The following is an 18,904-nucleotide window of genomic DNA, read 5'->3' on the forward strand; positions in this document are numbered from 1 at the left end:
TATATTTAAGTGGGCAATTATATCTTATCAATTGGGTCAAAATGATTGTGTTATGTGTTCTTCTATGTGAGAGTTTGAATATAGGAAAGTGTGTGGCGACAAGGGAAACTGGACGGACAGGGAGTAGGGATGTGTTTTCACCAAGATATGTACCAGATATATTGGGACACTCCGGTGCTAGTGATAGCAGAGTAAAAAAACAAGTTTTCTTTTTTCTTTTTTCTTTTTACAACAACAGATGGCAAACCAAGGTAATGGGCAAGAATCCACTAGTAATCATAAAAATAAAATTTTTATTTTCTAAGTAAGGGGACTCTGGTGCCCTATTAATTTTTGATAACTTAAGAGCAGAAAATCAAACAAAGAAATGGGGAAACAGCCTGGGCTGACAGGATGTTGGTACCATTCTGTGTAATAAGTAATGTCAGCTCAGAGAGTTAAGATATTAAAGCTGCTTTTTAAATAAAGTTGTTTAGAATGTCTTTCAGGATACTCATTTTCTTTTTAACATGGGCTCCACAGGGGAATTTAGGGTGGAAATTCTAGTTACACAAGGTATTTCTTCTTTTCAGGTATTATTAACAAGTGACTAAGTTTGTTTTTAGAAAGAAGAGAGTGGAGAGATTACCTGAATCAGGTGGGGATTTTCATCTACTGCTCAGAACTTAGGGAAAAATTAGACACTACCAAGTAGAGAGTTGTGATGAAATGTCTGTAACACCAGGAAAAGTGAATGCAGACATATATTGTAGAAGTTATTAAGGGTAAAGAAAAATCTGTGGCTTCGGGTAGAGAGCTTAACAGATTGAGATATTTTGGGCAAAAGTCCTGGTTTGAAGTGTTCCTTATTGATATTAGAATTGATAGAAGGTATGAATTACCCAATATATGGCTCGTTGATGACGTCTAGCGATGGTTTTTGGTTACTTTTGATATTTACGACAATAGCAAGCTCAAATTCTCTTAACATGGCCTCCATGGGCATTTTGGGTTTATTTCCTGATTTCACCAAGTACGGATTTATATCAGAATCATTTTTACATAAATTCCTTTTTTAAAAATTGTTTAATCTTTATGATGGTGTGATGGGTGTGACTTTGAGTTTTATGCTTGTATTATTACTCTGGGAGGGAGTGCGAGATACAAGCTTCTATTGTTTCAGATTAAGTAACAGATTATTTTGGGAGAAAGATTTTGTCCTTGTGTTTTTAAAAAATTTGCTTAGGATTCTGGAAACCTCACAGAGTCATACTGATCAGGTTTGATAGTGGTAGACCGCCTGAAAAATATATTCAGGAGAATCAAACAAAATGATATCTCGATTCTAAACCTTTGTCTTGAGAGTTGTGTTTGGCAGACTGTAACTACTTGCAATTCTGGTCTCAACGGCTTTCAGCTGGGACCAGTCAGGACATATCGGCTATTGCATTTGCTTCATTCTTCCTACCCCCTACCCCTAAGGATATCTCAACGCCCATGTACAACTTGAAGAAGTTATTGTGGACTCAAGTCTCATTTCCCTGGAATATTTGGGGTGGGGCTGGAAGTGTTTATTCTAAAGTTGTTTTTTATAAAGAATTGAATATTGGTTGAAATTTAGCAAGGAGTAATAAGCTAGATTGAGTTATACAGTCATAATCGCCTTTGATAACTAAGCTTAATCTTTTCTTTGTTTGGGTATAGAAATTAATTAAATTAAAATTACAAGAGACAGTCCTATTATTGTTTTCATTACAGACTTCTAAGGTGCTTACACCTGTGAGTTAAGATTTAAATAGCGAAGTCATGGCTCTGACTTTGTAAGAGTACTATCAAAACAAAATTAATATATAAAGACAACAGTCCAGATTGTCTTAGATATTTAGAATTTAAACATCTCTACCTCCAAGTGAGGCAATACTTTGTGGCTAGGCAGTCACTGGAAAAAATGCCTGTTTCATCTGCAGATTAATACTATCCTGAAAAGGACAAATTATCCAGAGGATTTGACTGATAAACCCTGCCAATACAGGATAGTCAGCCCTTCTGAGTCTACATTTCAGTAGGCTGTCAGTTGATCTTGTGTCAGAAGGCTGAAGACTTAAACTCACCTGTTGCTAACAGGGGATTGTGCTAGTGGAGATTTGTCTCTACAACCTCTCAGTACTAGAAGTCCTCTTAGGCTTCCTATGTGTATAGATATTTGGTCTTTCTCAGATTTCTGACGGGGTTGGAGACTGATTATAGTCTCATTGTTTATCAGGCTGTATAACGCTGACTATACATATTTTATTGGATAGTTATCAGATAGTATACAAGCTAGCCAAGACATAATATAGATTTTAAGCCTTGATGAAGCTGGAATGAAAAACTAAATGTACGTTCTAACTGACATAGTTTTGGACTGGGTGTTGAGTATATCAAATGCTTTATAAATTGCAGAACGGTAATTATCTTACTCAATTGATACATAAATGAAAAGTCTGTTTAACTGGACAAAAAGGGAGAAACATTGTTTACACTGAATTTATCTGTATTTTGATCCTGATCCACTGCTTCAAGGACAGCTGCCTTGTCCTGTACTCAGAACTCAGGTGAATTCCCCAGAACCACTTAAATTTGTGAAGTACAGGTGAGGGGCAGGTACAGGATAGAAGGAGGCCTATCATTGGAGGAAAAGGAAGGATGGGCAGGAAAGAAGTTTGAAGGAAGTAGAAGAAACTAGAGGAAAAAGGAGAGACAGGAGGAGAGGGTTAGAAGCCATGGCAGGTGAGGTTAGGATTCTGCTCTGGGTATTTACTGGTTGGAATTAATGTTCCTAAGGTATAGATGGTACCAGGCTTTGTATGCTTAAGTAGGGTATTAAATCTTATCAATTGGGTCAAAGTTTATTATGTTGTGTGTTCTTTCATGTGAGGTTTTGAGTGTAAGATCATGTGTGGGACTAAGAGACACTGGGCAGCTGAGGAGTGGGGATGTATTCAACCAAGATATTTAGCAGAGACTTGGGAAAAGACAGTGCCAGAGATAGCGGGATATAAGACAAATTTTTTATGTTTATATTTTTGCAACAACACATTCACTTCTGTATTTGACATGCTCTTGGTGTGTCCCTTAGGAAAGATCTATATCTGGTTCCTGACAGAATGTGCTTCTTAAGATCATCAATCTTATCTAGTTTTGGTGGCTGATTATGTCTAGCTACAGGAGGCAGTCTCTAGTGGTTCTATCTCTTTGCTGCTTGGTATTTCAACTACCATCATCCCATTAGGTTTATCAGAACCTCTTGCATACCTGGCACCTGTGACTTTTCTGGGGATACCCAAATTCACCCCCAACCACTGATGTTTATTGTCATTTATTCCACTTTTCCTACAGCTATGAGATTAGAGTGAATTTAACATGGACTCTGAGCAGGTATATCAAGAATGTAGAATCCACAAATGGCAATGCCAAATAGACTCGCTCCTGTTCTTATGATACTAATAAAGTTGAGGTTTCATTGGAATTCAAATTCTTCCCTCCCTGCCAATCCTCCTGTATCTTATCTTTGGCCTGAAGAAAGAATCATCTTAAAACATCCAAAATCCTGAAATCTCACCCTTGGAACAAGGGAAGGTAGATTTTACAGAAATGATATCTAATGGGTCTACATAGTCCACGCTGTCCTTTGATTTACTCAGGCAGTTATTTTTTTGCATAAAATAAAAATTTGGGAGTTTATCATTTTAAGTAGGTACACAATATTTACACTGTTAAATTCACTTCATAGTTTGGCCATGTTTGTTTCCAAAATCATTGCCAAAAAATTGGAATTTGAAAACAGTATATTTGAGTACACATTCAGGAAAATCTATAAAGTCCCCTTTCAAGGAATGAACAATTAGGAAATGAAATAAAAAATTCACTCAATTAAACATCTGTAGAGAAAAAATGGCCTATGGGAAACAGGGAAAACCTAGGAAATTGAACTGTTGGTCACAGGAATGGACCTGGGAATAGAATTATTATCTAAAAGTATCTCCTACATCCCATGTTTCTAGATCTTTTCTACTCAATACAAGCCCATAACTGACTTTCTCCATGTAGATCCTGTAAGCACTGATGAAGCAAGAGAAGTTCCCAGCTGTAGAGAGGTGTAGTACATAAATGTTACCACTGTGTCACAGTAGACATTCCTGGAAAAGGCACACTCGAACCTGGTGAATGTAAAGAAAGCTGTTTAGCAGGTAGGCCATGGCAGTTCTCAGTGACATCATCATTTGGCCCTCCCTGAAAAATATCTTGTACCCTGGAGAGCCCTAGCTTTTGTGATGTCACAAAAAACTGCATAACATATATTCCCGCAGTACCTCTAGGGATTACTAAATGGCCTCTATTTCAGTGCAAACAGCCATTTGGGAAAGAGAACAAAGAGGATGTATATAACAAAATGAGTAGAAGAAAGTTGGCCTTCTGTTTCAGTTTAAAAAATGAAGAAATATGTGGAAATATTTGGGAAATACATGGGAAAGCGCAGTGAGTGCTGAGCAGGCTTTGTGAGGGTTCACTGAACACATAAACTTGATTTGAGCCTTCCACATATGGGATTGAAAAAGTGGTAGCCTTTTAGTAGCATTTGGATTTGGTATCATTGTGAGTGCAAAAATGAAAAAGTAAATGCGTCTTTCTTCCATGTTTTCTATGGGGATTAAAATAGAATGCATAGTTTAGAATACATTGGGTTTGCCACTCTCAAACAGACCAGTATCGTCAACTGAATATTCTATTCTGGGAAGCTGCACCCTGTCAGCATGGCTCACGTGTATGTGAACTGCAAGATCTAGTCTGGGAAAGCGGTCCTGTTCATCGATCCCACCTGCCCCTATGAAAGAAATACCCAAGACTTCCTCAATCACCTCCTTTGCAAACATGGTCTGGGATTCGAAGACATTACATCTACTAACAACACCAATGCGATTCAAAATTACTTTCAACAGCTGCCTGGAGTGAGAATTGTTCCTTGGGTCTTTATATGTAGAGAAAGACTGCATAGGCAGACACAGTGATCTAATCTACCTGCAACAGAATTAAGAGATGATGACGTGGCTGAAGCAGATTGGAGCTCTGCAGTTATAAAAGGGATGTCAGTAAAAGCCCATGCTGACAGCAGACATTCAGACATCCTGAAGCCATGCTGAGAGTTGATGTTCGTCACAGATGATTTCAGTATTTTCTTATGATTGGGATTTTCAACAAATTGGCTTTTATTCTATTCCTCAGTGCAAAAAATCTGTTGCTGTTGGCCTCAAACCATGGGTTAGGGAAACTTAAGAGACAACAGTGGTTTCATTATCCAGTCTTCATGTGCTGACATGTCTCTACCTCTATGTCCATGTTTCACAATCCAGTGGATTTAAATCTCCAGGGAATCAGTTACTGTTTTTCTACCATGCTGGTCTGCTGAAGTCATTTTACAGAAGTCTACTTCGTAGTAATTATTAAAGCATTGAATATTGTGAAGTTGTTTATGATCTACACACAGGCCTTTCATGATCCAAGCATGTACCATCCCACTTCTGCATTTGCAGCTCTCAGCCAGTGTTCTCAACCTATCCATCCAGTGACCCACAGAAGTCCACAGTTGCATGAGGATGCTGTTTGAAAAACAGATGAATAGCTTTAGCATAGTTGTTCTTCACTGTAGCCATATTAACACACACCGCAGAGCACTGATTCATTCAGCTCTGTTTGTAGTACTTAATTGCCCATAAAGCCCCAAACAGTTGTGAGTTGATTTTGTCAGAGTACCAGCAAAGTCAAATATGAAATGCAAAATTTCAGAATTCTCCTTCCAAGGCTGTTTGTGAAAGAAGTTGTTTGCAAAACACTGTACTAATAAATGTATTCCATTCTCACTTTGATATTTTGATTTGATATCTTGAAGTGCCGTTTAATTATCATTGAAGTGCAGGTTCCCTCTATTGTCTCCTGAGAAGGATTCATTCCTCAAAAGGTAGTATCTGCAGATGCCTGAAAAAATAAATATAAAGACGAGATATTGATGAAGTTCTAGGTTAAAGAAGCAACATCCCACCCCAAAGATCCATATAAGAAATACATTTTATATTGACCTTATATTATGCAGAAATTATTCACATATTCCCTCTATCTCTGGGGTTTAATTAATCTCAGATGTATAGTTGACAACCAAGAGTAGCCTTTAGTATCATTTTACCCTCTTCACTAATAATTTTGAGCAAATGGAACACTAAAAGATCACAAAGAAGGAACGGTTATATCAAAAGATACATGTGGGTCAGCTTTAACTCTCATGGTCAAGGTGACTTTGGACACGGTCATTATGGTCATGGATTGCTCTCATAAGACTCTGCAGGAATTGTTCCTACTGCCTCATTTTTAGCTCAAGGAAGTCCAAACTCCCAGAGCTGATCAGGTTCCCTTAAAATGCCCTTGAAAGCCACATACGCTTAGGAACTTTTGATGTGCTTTAGCTCTATTTTCAGGATTTTTAAGCCTCTACCAAATAGCAAACTGTCCTTTTTACTCCCTTCTCAACACCTCTAAATATGCCCTATCTCAATTGCTCAGTTGTCATTAGTCATAGCGCAGCACACCAAATATGAGCTTACCTTACTGTGTTTCTAACATCCTGCCTGCTACACCAATGGCCACTCCATACTAGATCTCACATGACTGGTAGCTCTTACTCCACCCTTAAATCCTTTCTCCACCCTTGTGTCTACTAGCCTGTTTGCAGGAATACTAGATATCCTCACAACTGGCTGGCCAAGAGCATCTTTATTGAACTATAGAGAATCAATATGGGAACAGGACCTTCAGTATTCGCAGGAAGATTCCCGATCTAAGAATCAAAACATGACCAAACAGACTCAATCCATGTCTCTTGTTTTGTGTGGGAGATAGAGGAGTTAGAATTTCAGAGTTGAAATTCAAATAATTATGATATACATGTAGTATTAATTATGCCAGGATAAAAGGATCCAAAAAGTGGAAATGGGCAACATTAAAGGCAAGAGAAAAATCCCTAGTACAGCAAACAATGTGGACCTGTTAGAGAGACTGGGCTCTTTCCAGCCATCTGAATTTGTACTTGAAATTCTTCTGACAACTTCTTGATCTCTGCATGTAGAAAAGAACAAAAAGAAAAAGAAAACATAATAAAAGAAAAAAATCACCAAAATGAAACTAAAAGCAAAAGCAAAAGCGAATCAACCCCAATCCTAAAAGAAGGGGACCAAGTGAAGATTGCTTGAGGTCCTCATTTTTAACTACAACTACAAGCCACCAATAGCTTTCAATTCAATTTTTTTTTTCATTATTTTATTTGAAACATCCCTGTGGGTCAAAGAAACAAGGTTTATAAGCTGCAAAAACAGGAAACAGAAACAAATCATACTGTAGAGCTCACCACTGGTATTACTATGGTGACTGTGGGCAATGCGGAGAATAATGCTGTTTTACAATGGGTCTTTTGGTTTTATATATGCTGGCAATATCTATGATTCTGAAATGAATTAGAGTCATCACCGAATCATGACTAAATCAACTGTTCCTTTTCTTTGGAGAACAAGACATGGCAAACAGTTGACTGACTATCATTTGTATTTTGGACCTAGCCTCTGTGGTAAAGCTAAGGTTTTTGATGGAAAATCCTCCACCAAAACACTGGATTGTCAATGGTGCTGCCAGCCAAAAACCATTTCCTGAGGCTAATCTGCAATCTCCAGAAGAGGTTTCAAAATGTCAAACTTAACAATATTTTATTTGTGGCTTTGTCTTGTTGTCACTTTTAATTTTAAATAAAGTGTGATTTCTGGCATAATTTCTTCTAATTTCTTCCTCACATAGAACTTCACTTTTGACCTCAAATTCCGTTCATGAAGGGGTACTCTTATCTTTCGTTGGCTATATGTTCTATTTTGCTTTTATGGCTTGCTGTGATTGCTTACTGTGGCTGTCTAAATGATGCATTATTTAGCAACTGACTCCATCAGAATGACTTGCGGGCATCAGTATTTTGCATTTTCTTGATGTCTAGTTGATGTCTGGGGACTTTGCCCACTGTGGATGGTACCAGCACTACTAAGCAGTGGAGGTTATAGAGAAAAGGTAGCTGAACAGATTAGTTAAGTAGAGTTCCTCTTTATTTTCATGCTGCTGCCTTGTGTTCTTTTCTTGGATTCCATTGATTATGAACTGGAACTTCTAAGGTGAATAAAACCTTCAATTTTCAAACTGTCATTTTTATGTTTACTATAACATAGTCATACTAACTGGAACATTTGGCATTTTCTGGAGATCTGATCCGATAGTCCATCCTTCTGCTGGTATGTAACCTACACTTTTAAATTAATAAATAAATCCTGGACACTACAATCTTTTGAAATATTCACTCTGCCAACAAAATCACACTGTGTATGTAACTTACATTTTTTAATCTCATGATATTTTTCCTTCCTTATTGTTTCTCTTTAAAATTATCTCCCTAAACATGTTAGCACTTTGTACATTAAAGTTATCTTCTGTCCGATAGTAGAATAATTATAGTCAAATTTTTGAGTTTAATAAATGTGGTTGATTTATTGTAGTAAAATTTTCTAATCAATATTTATTGCATTAACTTTATTAATTAATCAAAATTTGACATTATTATACTATCTACTTATCCTTAAAACTATAAAAGTTTGATTTATTCAAGTCTTTAAGGTATTTCAGAACATCAGCTGGAATGTTCTTATATGTTTTCTGGATGGATCATGGTTACTTCTTATGTCTTCTCATAGTATGCTCTATAACTATGCGAATTCAGGGTATTTTGTTATATATTTTAAGAGTGTTTCAAGTGGAATATTTCCCTGATTTCTCTCCCATGGTTTGAAATTGGAAAACAAAAACGATAACGTGTTTTGAGTTTTCACTTTGAATTGTGAATATATTTTCAGCTTTAAGAAACTTAAACTTTTAAAGAACAATTGTCTCTATGCAGGATCACGTCTAGCTAATTCATAGTGGTCTTTGCATTTTTAATATTTTCATCCACAATATTTTATTTTATATATTCAGATTATTGTGAGGGGAATTTGACCCATATTTCCTCAAAGTATGGTTTGGATTGGCATAAAGGAAGGCTAAGGAATTTTGTGTGTTCGTATGATATTCTGCTTTTATGACCGTATTTTTCAGTCTTAAGAGACTGATACATTTTTAGAGTTTTTAAAATGGTGTCATGACATCTGCAAACGAGAACATTTTGATTTCTTAATTTTTCATTTGTATTCCCTGGATCTTCTTCGGTTGTTATATTCCTCTAGCTAAAATTCCAAATACTGTAATACATAGTTGTGAAACCAGTGTATATTCTTGTCTTCTTCCTGCTTGTAGTGGACCTGCTTTAAATTTTTCTCTCTTGTATGTCTGGGATTTGAAGAAAGCTTATCTGGTAGAAGATTATTTTTAATGTTGACTTGAATCTGTTCACAAGTATTTTATTGAGAATATGTGTGTATAGGTTTAAATTAGTGTGTAAAATACTCCCTCTTCCTCTCTTTGTGTCAGTCGTCCGTACCTCTTTCTCCCTCTTTCATTACCTTCCCTTTTGCCAGATTGTCCCCCTGTCTCACTCTCTCTCCTTATTTTCTCTGTCATTGTTAGATAATACCAGATTCAAAATAGAATTTTAATGTATTAAATCCTTTTGTCTTCTTTATGAAATAGTCCTAAACACTTTAAATGCTATTTAAATGTATATTCATTTCTTTTCAACTGAATACATGTGAATCTATGATATTTGAGGTGGGAGAAATTAAATACCTGATTCTATGTAATTATTTAGTATAGAGCTGTTTTAATTATGCAAAATGAGCTGATTTAATATTGCTATATCCAATACATCTAGTATATACTCTCACTTCCAACCCCGACCAGCAGGAAAGGAGCAACACCACACGTTCTTCTCAAAGCAGTTTATTCAGGAACCCTTTTGTCTGCAAGCAGGAACAATGCCTCCATCCAGCCCCCGAGACCACTCCTTTATATCCTCCCTCAACCACCTCAACACTCCAGTCTGTGTAACCTCTGTTCATAGGTCCACGTCACATGGCCTGATATAATGTTATGGTGCGCCTGTGCAGTTCTCACAATGGGGCATGGGCTTAATTTCAGGTGCAATTCGTGAGACGTGGCAGCAGTCCCGGACTCCATCTTGGGATTGCCACTACACCCGCTCCCCACAGTAAATAACGAATGCTTTAAAAAATATTCTAGATTTGGGACTGTAAATCTAAATAATCTGTGTTTTCTCCATGTTTCCTATATTCTCATTCATTTTATTAATTCAACCCTTTCATTACCTAACATGGCCAGAGGTTATGACGATCTTGTCAATGCTTTCCAAGAGTGACCCCTTCCTTTCATTCATTATATAGTTGTCTACATTTTACTGATTTCAGCCATGATGAGTTGGATATACATATTATACACCTTCCCCAAGGCCAAAAAGCCATTCTGAAACAAGGTGCAAAGATACTTTAGGTGGAGAAAATTGTGGGAGGGATCAGACATAAAGCGTGTCTTCTGGATACAAGAAGTGTTGCCCTCATGTCACATAGCAGCTGTTGTTTCCTGCACAGCTTCAAACCAGTCAACAGGGAAGAATGCAGGGAAAAGGCCTGAAAACTGCTATACCTATCTGACATACTATGGACAGTTAGTATCTTCAGTTGGCGGATTGAAAAATTATTTGTAAGGGTTTATCATAGAGTTATTAAACAGTACTTTAATGTAGAAGATATACACAGGAAGGATTCAAAGAAATAGAGTGATGTGGGAAAAATAAATGGAAAATTATCAACATTCATTGGTGGAAATTCTCAAAGAGTAAAATATATAAACTATATTCCTCAATATAATGTATGTAGAAAATGTTTTATTATATAGGGATATTTTCATGAAGCGACCTTATGATTTCAGTTGGTTAAAATAGATCTGCCAATTCTGTGAGTTTAATGAGTGTTTCTGCATCTGTCACGGTCAGGTGATGGCAGAGCCCCACGGAGGACAGACATATTAGGCTCTTATCTGTGAGCACATCTTGACCTCAGGAATAGTCTGAGGATTTGGAGTCTCTGGATGAAATTTTTCTTCTGGTCGGGTGGTCTCTGGATTGCCTTTCCTTCAGTCTCTGCTCCATTTTTGTATTTACATTTTTTAGATTGGAGATTTATAGGTAAAAAAATGTGAGCTGTGTGGGCAGCACCATCCCTTCAATGGGGGGCATGTCTAGCTACAGGAGGAAGTCTCTAGTTGTTCTATCTATTTTCCTGCTCGGTATTTAAACTACCACTATCACAGTAAGTTTCTGGGATACAGTTGCATCCCTGGCATCTGGGATTTTCCTGGGGATACCCAAGTTCACCACCCACCACTGATGCTTATTGTTATTTACTCCACGTTTCCTCTGAATTTCTCTCCTGTCTCTTTTAATTGGTGCAACTCCCACCACTTTATCCATCATTTTCCACATCTAGCTAGGTTCTTCCACTCACCTGCATTCCATGATTATTTTGTTCTCCCTTCTAAGTGGGTTCCAAGTATCCACCATTTGGCCTTCTCACATGTTACCCTTCATGTTATAAAAGATTTGTATAGTGGGTATTCTGTTAGCAGGGCTAACATCTACTAGTCACTAAGTCCAGCCCATGTTATGTCCTTTTCGATTTCTGTTACTTCACTATTTTCATGTTCCATCCTTTGTCTACAGAGTTCTTGGTGTCCTCATATTTAATACCTAAGTAATGTTCCATTGTTTACATATAGCACACTTTCTGTATTCATTCCTGAGTGTAGATGAGGTATATCATGATTCTTTCCAGCATTCAACTGTTATAAGTAAGACTGCTGTGAACATCTTCAACCACATGTCCACGTTATGTGTGGATCAAGTTTGAGTATACGTGTTGAAGTGAGTGGTAAAGCTGGGTTTTCAAGTAAAGCTATTTGCAATTTTCTCTAGACCTCACTGATGATATCCAAAGTGGCTATCCAGCTACTAATCCCGCAAGGAGTGGAGGAGTGTTCCACTTTCTCTACATCCTAGCCCACTCTGCTACTCCATTAGTTTTTTGTCTTAGCCAATCTGATTGGTTTAAGGAAGACTCTTATGTTCATTTTGATTTGCCTTTTTGTGAACTAAGGATGTTAAACATTTCTCGATATATTTTTCACCTGTTGAGATACCTCAGTTGAGAATTCTTGGTTAGCTCTCTAATCCAGTTTAAAAGTTGTGTTCTTTGTTGTGTGGGAGTTTACCTTTCTGAGTTCTTATATTTTTAATTTTGGCACTCTCTCAAATGTAGGGTTCGTAAGACTCTTTTCCAAATGTGTAGGTTGTTGTTTTCCTATTGGCAGTTTACTTGGCTTTAAAGAAAGTTTTCAGAATGATGGGATTTTGTAAATTGACTGGTGATCTTAGAGCCTTAGGTGTACTGTTCTGAAAATTTTCTCCTGTGCAAATGTGTTCTAGGCACTTTCTGACACTGCCCCTTCTATTGGCTTCTGCATATGTGATTGTGTGTGGATTTCCTTGATGTGATTTGACTTGAACTTTGAAGAAGGAGATAGAAATTGTTCAATTGGCACACAGCTATATACAGACCAACAGTTAGGGTAACATCATATCTTAGAACGATTTGTGTTATGTATAACCTACTTAGTCATAAAGGAAATGCAAATCAAAACAACCCTGTGATTCTATGTCACATCAGTCAGAATGGCTAAGATCAAAGACTCAGGTGACAGCAGATGCTGGAAAGGTTGTGGAGAAAGAAGAACACTCCTCCATTGTTGTTGGGATTGCAAACTGGTACAACCTCCCTGAAAATCAGACTTGAGTTTCCTCAAAAATTGGTCATTGCACTTGCTGAAGACCCAACTATACCTCCCCTGGGCATATACTCAAAAGATGCTCCAACATACAACAAAGACAAATGTTACACTATGTTCATAGCAGCCTTATTCATAATATCCAGAAGCTGGAATTAACCCAGATGTGCTACACCAGAAGAATGGATACAGAAAATGGCCTATATTTACACAATGTACTAGTACTCATTTATCAAAAATAATGAGTTCATGAAATTCATAGGCAAATGGATGCACCTAGAAAATATCATCCAGAGGGTGGTTACTCAATTACAGAAAAACAAAGTATGCACTAATTTTTAATTGGATATCAGTGCAAATGCTCAAGTTAACTATGATACAATGCACAGACCACATGAAACTCAAGAAGGAAGAACAAAATGCAGATGATTCACTCCTTCCTTGAAAGAGTAAATAAAATATCCATAAGAGGGGTAGGGAGATATTGTTCTTTGAAGACTGAAGGAATGGCCATTCAGAGTCTGCTGGACATGTCACACACACACACACACACACACACACACACACACACACACATATATGCACCAAAACTATGTTGGATAAAATAAGGCTTTCAGAGTTTATCATTTGAAGGAGGTACACAGTATTTACACAGGGAACTAGGAGAATTCAGCTGAAGGACTTTATTGTTTTCTGGCTGTACTGAGAGCTGAAAACCAGTTGATAAGAGTGCCTATACACTTGAAGGCAGAGATAAGACCATCCTTTCTGCTCCAAGTTACCTGTCGTTTGGACTCAACGACACAATGAGAAGATCGAATGTTAGAATAATAAGTATAAAAGAGAGTGAAGAATCTTAACTTATAGGGCCAGTAAATATCTTCAAAAAAATTTGAAGAAATCTTCCCCAACCTAAAGACAGAGATGCCGAAAAACATGCCAGAGCCAAAAGAGCTCTAAGTAGATCTTACCAGAAAAGAAATTCCTCACATCGCATGATAGTCAAAACACCAAATGCAAAAAATAAAGAAAGAAGTTTAAAGGCAATAAGGGAAAAAGGTCAAGTAACATATAAAGTCAGACCTATGAGAATTACACAATGTTTCTCACCACATACTATGAAAGTCAGAAGATCCTGCAATGATATACTCTAGACCATAAAAGAACACAAAAGCCATTCCAGTCTACTATTGCCAGGAAAATTCTCAATTAACACATATGGAATAATGAAGATATTCCATGACAGAACAAAATTTATACAGTATCTTTCTACAAATCCAGCCCTACAAAAGATAATAGGTAGAAAACTCTAACACAAGGAGGGAGACTACACACTAGAAAAAGCAACAAACTAATCTTGCTATGAAACCAAAAGAAAAGAGACACACAAACATGATTCTACCTCTAACAACAGAAATGACAGAAGCAACAATCACTATTCCTTAATATATTTTAACAAAAATGGAGTGAATTCCCCAATAGAAAGACATAGACTAAATGAATGGATACATAAAGAGTACCCAGCATTTTGTTGCATGTAAAAAACACAACTTAGAGACAAAGACAGACACTACCTGAGAGTATTAGGCTAGAAAACAAATTTTGAAGCAAATGGTCTGATAGACGGAAGCTGGATTTGCCATTCTACTATGGAATATAATCGACTATCAACCAAAAGTTTTCCAAACAGGTGAGGAAGGAAATTTCATATTTATCAAAAGATTATCACAGCAATAGGAACTCTCACTCCTAAATATTTATGCTCCAAATACATGGGCAACTGCATTTCTAAAAGATACCTTACTAAAGCTCAAAGCACCCAATGTTACTCACATAATAAGAGTGGGAGATTTCAACACCACATTCTCATCAATGGACAGATCATGGAAATAGAAATTAAACAAAGATCTAGACAAACTAACAGAAGTTGTGAACAAAATGGACATTACAGATATTTATAGAATATTTCATCCTAAAACAAAATAATATGCCTTCTTCCCAGCATCTCATAGTATTTTTTTCCAAAACTAATCATATAACAAGTCACAAAACAGGCCTCAACAGATCTAAGAAAACTGAAATATGTCCATTCATCCAATCAAACCGTGACAAACTAAGGCTGATCTTCAATATCCACAAAACATCAGTGAGCCCACACATACCTGTAAGTTGAACAGTGCTCCACTCAAAGATAACTTGTCAAGCAAGAAATAAAGAAAGATTAAAGACTTTTTAGAATTTAATAAAAGTGATGGCACAACATACATATGCTGTACTCAACAATAAAAGAACTTCTGGGAGAATCACCATTCCTTACCTCAAGCAGTATTACAGGGCAATAGTGATTAAAAAAAAACAATGACAGAAAAAAGTTATATTTGTACAGATCTAGGAATGTTGATAAGAATTGAAGACCCCAAAACAAACACACACATCAATGGTCACTTGATATTTGACAAAGAGGCCAAAACCATCCAATGGAAAAAAAATTAGGATTTTCAACAAGTGGAGGGCAGCATGTAGAAGTATGCAAATCGATTCATTTTTATTGGCCTAATCAAACCTTAAGTCTGAGTGGATCAAAAACCTCTACATCAAACCCAATAAACTGAAACTATGAGTAGAGAAGAATCTTGATCACATGGGCACTGGGAAAAATTTCCTGAACTGAACACCACTGGTTTGTACTGTAAGATCAAGAATCAGAAATGAGACTTCATAAAACTGCAAAGATTCTGTAAGTCAAAGGACACTGTTATTAGGAGAAAACAGCAACCAAATGATTGGGAAAAGATCTTTATCAATCCTACACCTGATACAGAGCTAATATCCAAAATACACAAATAACTCAAGAAGTTAGACACCAGAGAGCCAAATAATCCTATGAAAAATGGGGTGCAGAGCTAAACAGATAATTCTCAACTAAGGAATAACAAATAGCTGAGAAGTGTGTCAAGAAATGCTCAACATCCTTAGTCATCAAGGAAATAAAAATAAAAATAGTCCCGCGGTTCCACCTCACGGCAGTCAGAATGGCTAAGATCAAAAACTCAGGTGACAACAGATGTTGGTGAGGTTATGGAGAAAGAGGAACACTGCTCCATTATTGGAGGGATTGCAAACCTGTACGATAACTTTGGTAATCATTCTGAAGTTTCCTGAGAAAATTGGATAATGCCCTAACTGAGGACCCAGCTGTACCTGTACTCTGCACACACACAAAAGATGGTGCAACATACAACCAAGACACATGCTCCACTATGCTCACAGCAGTATTATTTATAATAGCCAGGAACTGGAAAGAATCAAGATGCTCTTCAACTGAGGAATGGATACATAAAATGTGATACATCTGTACAATGTTCTAATACTCCACATTAAAATCAATGAATTCATGAAACTCATAAGAAAATGGATTGACCTAGAAAGCGTCACCCTAAGTGAGGTAACCCAATCACAGAAAAGGACACATAGTATGCACTCTCTGATAAGTGGATTTTAGCCCAAAAGTTCGAATTCGGCAGGATATAATCCACAGACCACATGATGTTCAAGAAGAATGATCAAATTATGCAAGCTTCACTCCTTCTTAAACGGCAGAACAAAAAACATTCACAGGAGTTTATGTGGAGGCAAAGGTAGAAGCAGAGACTGAAGGAATTCATGCCTCACCTGTGGCTCATATACATATATACAGTCACCAAAAGTATATAAGATTATTGACGCTAAGAAGTGCATGCTGACTGGAACTGGATATAGATGTCCCTGAGAGACACAGCCAGAACAGGTCAAATTCATAGTTGAATGCTAGCAGCAAAACATTAATCTGAAAATGGAACACCAGTTGCAGGAATTACAGAAGCGGTTGAAAGACCTGAAGGGGCTTGCAACCTCATAGGACAACAATGCCCAACAACGAAAGGTCCCAGAGAGTAAAGCATCACCCAAAGTATATACATGGATTGACTCATGGCTGTAGATGTAGATGTAGCACAAGATGGCCTTTTTGGGCAACAAGGGGAGGAAAAGCTCTTAATCCTTCCAAATGTGGACTCCTAATATAAGGAAAGTGAGAAAGATTAGACGGGTTGATGATGTGGATGGGAACACCATTATCGAAGAAGGGGAGTGAGAGCAGATAGATGACGTATGAACAGGAAACCAGGAAAGGGTATATTTGAAACTTAAATTAAAAAATCATATAAATGAAAAGAGGATCCTCAGATTCCTTTGAATAGGTGGAGGAATATCTAATTTCCCTGTGTGCAGAAGAGGAATTTTTGCTGTCCCTCCAGGAAAAGGTGATAGATTTTTGATGTTCTAAAGTAGAAGGGTGAAATAGGATCTCCCCAGGACTGTCTGGAATGTGCATAGCTTCTCTTCCTCTTATGTCTGGAGTACTATTGAGCAGAAGTTGAAGGTTGATTGATACCTTGGAAATTATAGAACATTCCAGCCACACACTACTTCAGCAACTCCAAACTGAAAATCACAGTAAAGAATACACACCTGAATGTCCATGGTAGGCAGTCAACAGTCTTAGAAGTCTTGTACGAGGCTCTAATGCAGTAGTCTTAAGTTCAGTGTCTGATTAAAATATATGTCCATCTACACATTCCTCTGCATGTGAAATGACACCTCTGAGTAAGGGAACACAATGAAGATAGTAGTCTGATTTGTGCTTGCTTTTAGACTCTTGTTTGAGAACTCAGTCCAGATTTCTCTGAGATCTCTTCGGTCAGAACAGTGTATCTTAGGACAATAAACATAGAAATTTTAGAGAGGAAATGGATTTGGCATATGGGGAATGTGTCGTAATTCCTTGGCCTTCTGGAGTCCTCTTAATTGTATAAGTCTAAATCTTACTCGGTAAGATGGTGGAGGTAGGGAACTTGCACAGAAGTAGGAGTGTTGTGTCAGTCATCAAATAGGTAATATACCAGACTTCATGGGAAAAAGTTGTTATTGCACCGTGGACATCACCGGGATTTCTGAGAAAATGTGCAAAGGAGATATTGTATACTGGTTTGTTAGAAGTTTAAAATCTCTGGCTACTTCTAAAATTATAAGAAAAAACATTTCATTCTGGAGAAAATGTTAGTACCTCGTGGAGCAGAGGAAGATCCAGTATTGCTTGATCAGCTTCCTATTCTTTTTCAGTATTTAGAATGTCCATATATTTTCATGCCATTTGAAAGTCCAGGTAGCAATTCTTCCATCAGTCCTATAGGCTGCATTTCATTCCAGCAGTTGTCTTTGGGCTTTGAAGACTTTTGTCAGACAAGAAAAGATCAACACCCCTTTCTTCCATGGAGGAATATCTCAGAATACATGTAGCAGAAAGAAGTTTGTATGTAATCCTAAACAATTGGGATATAGCAGGCTCACAAAATCAAGAGAAGAAGTGCTAATGATGGCCACAAGAGAGTGCAGGCATGAGTACGCCTTGGGCAAAAGAAGATATTTCAGGCCAATGTGGGCCTTTGGTGAAAGTGTTCTTGCCCACTATACAGAGAAAAAAGGTGAAATACTTGTGAGTAGATGTGGAGTGTTGATGCTCCCATAGGGAAAAGGAGAGACACTGAAGTTCTTTTATGAAAGGATGACATTACAGACCCCATGGACAGAAGATGTGAATTTGAGAACAACTGGAGCAAAAGGTGTCATTCTGATGTCCCTCCTAGAGGAAGTTTTGAATGAGAGACACAGTTAAGTGTTAATTTTGTGCCATCTTTCATCAAAAGTAGCATGATTCAGAATCAATCTTTGTCAAATAGGTTAGCTACTGAGGACCTTTTTGACTGGAAGTGGAGTTTGAGACCTGGGTGCCAGAGATGAGTTCAGGAATTGTAAGTCTTATAAATCAGATATCGGACACTCTTATATACAGAATGTACATTTGATATATACTGGACATAAATTGATGATCTAAAGTAATGACGTTTAAGAGTAGAATATTAAAGAAGACGTAGAATCTGCTTAAAGTGACAAACCTATTTAAGAATAATGGAGTGTTCAAGCC

This window comes from Rattus norvegicus, chromosome Y, assembly GCF_036323735.1.
Source record: "Rattus norvegicus strain BN/NHsdMcwi chromosome Y, GRCr8, whole genome shotgun sequence".
NCBI lineage: Eukaryota > Metazoa > Chordata > Mammalia > Rodentia > Muridae > Rattus > Rattus norvegicus.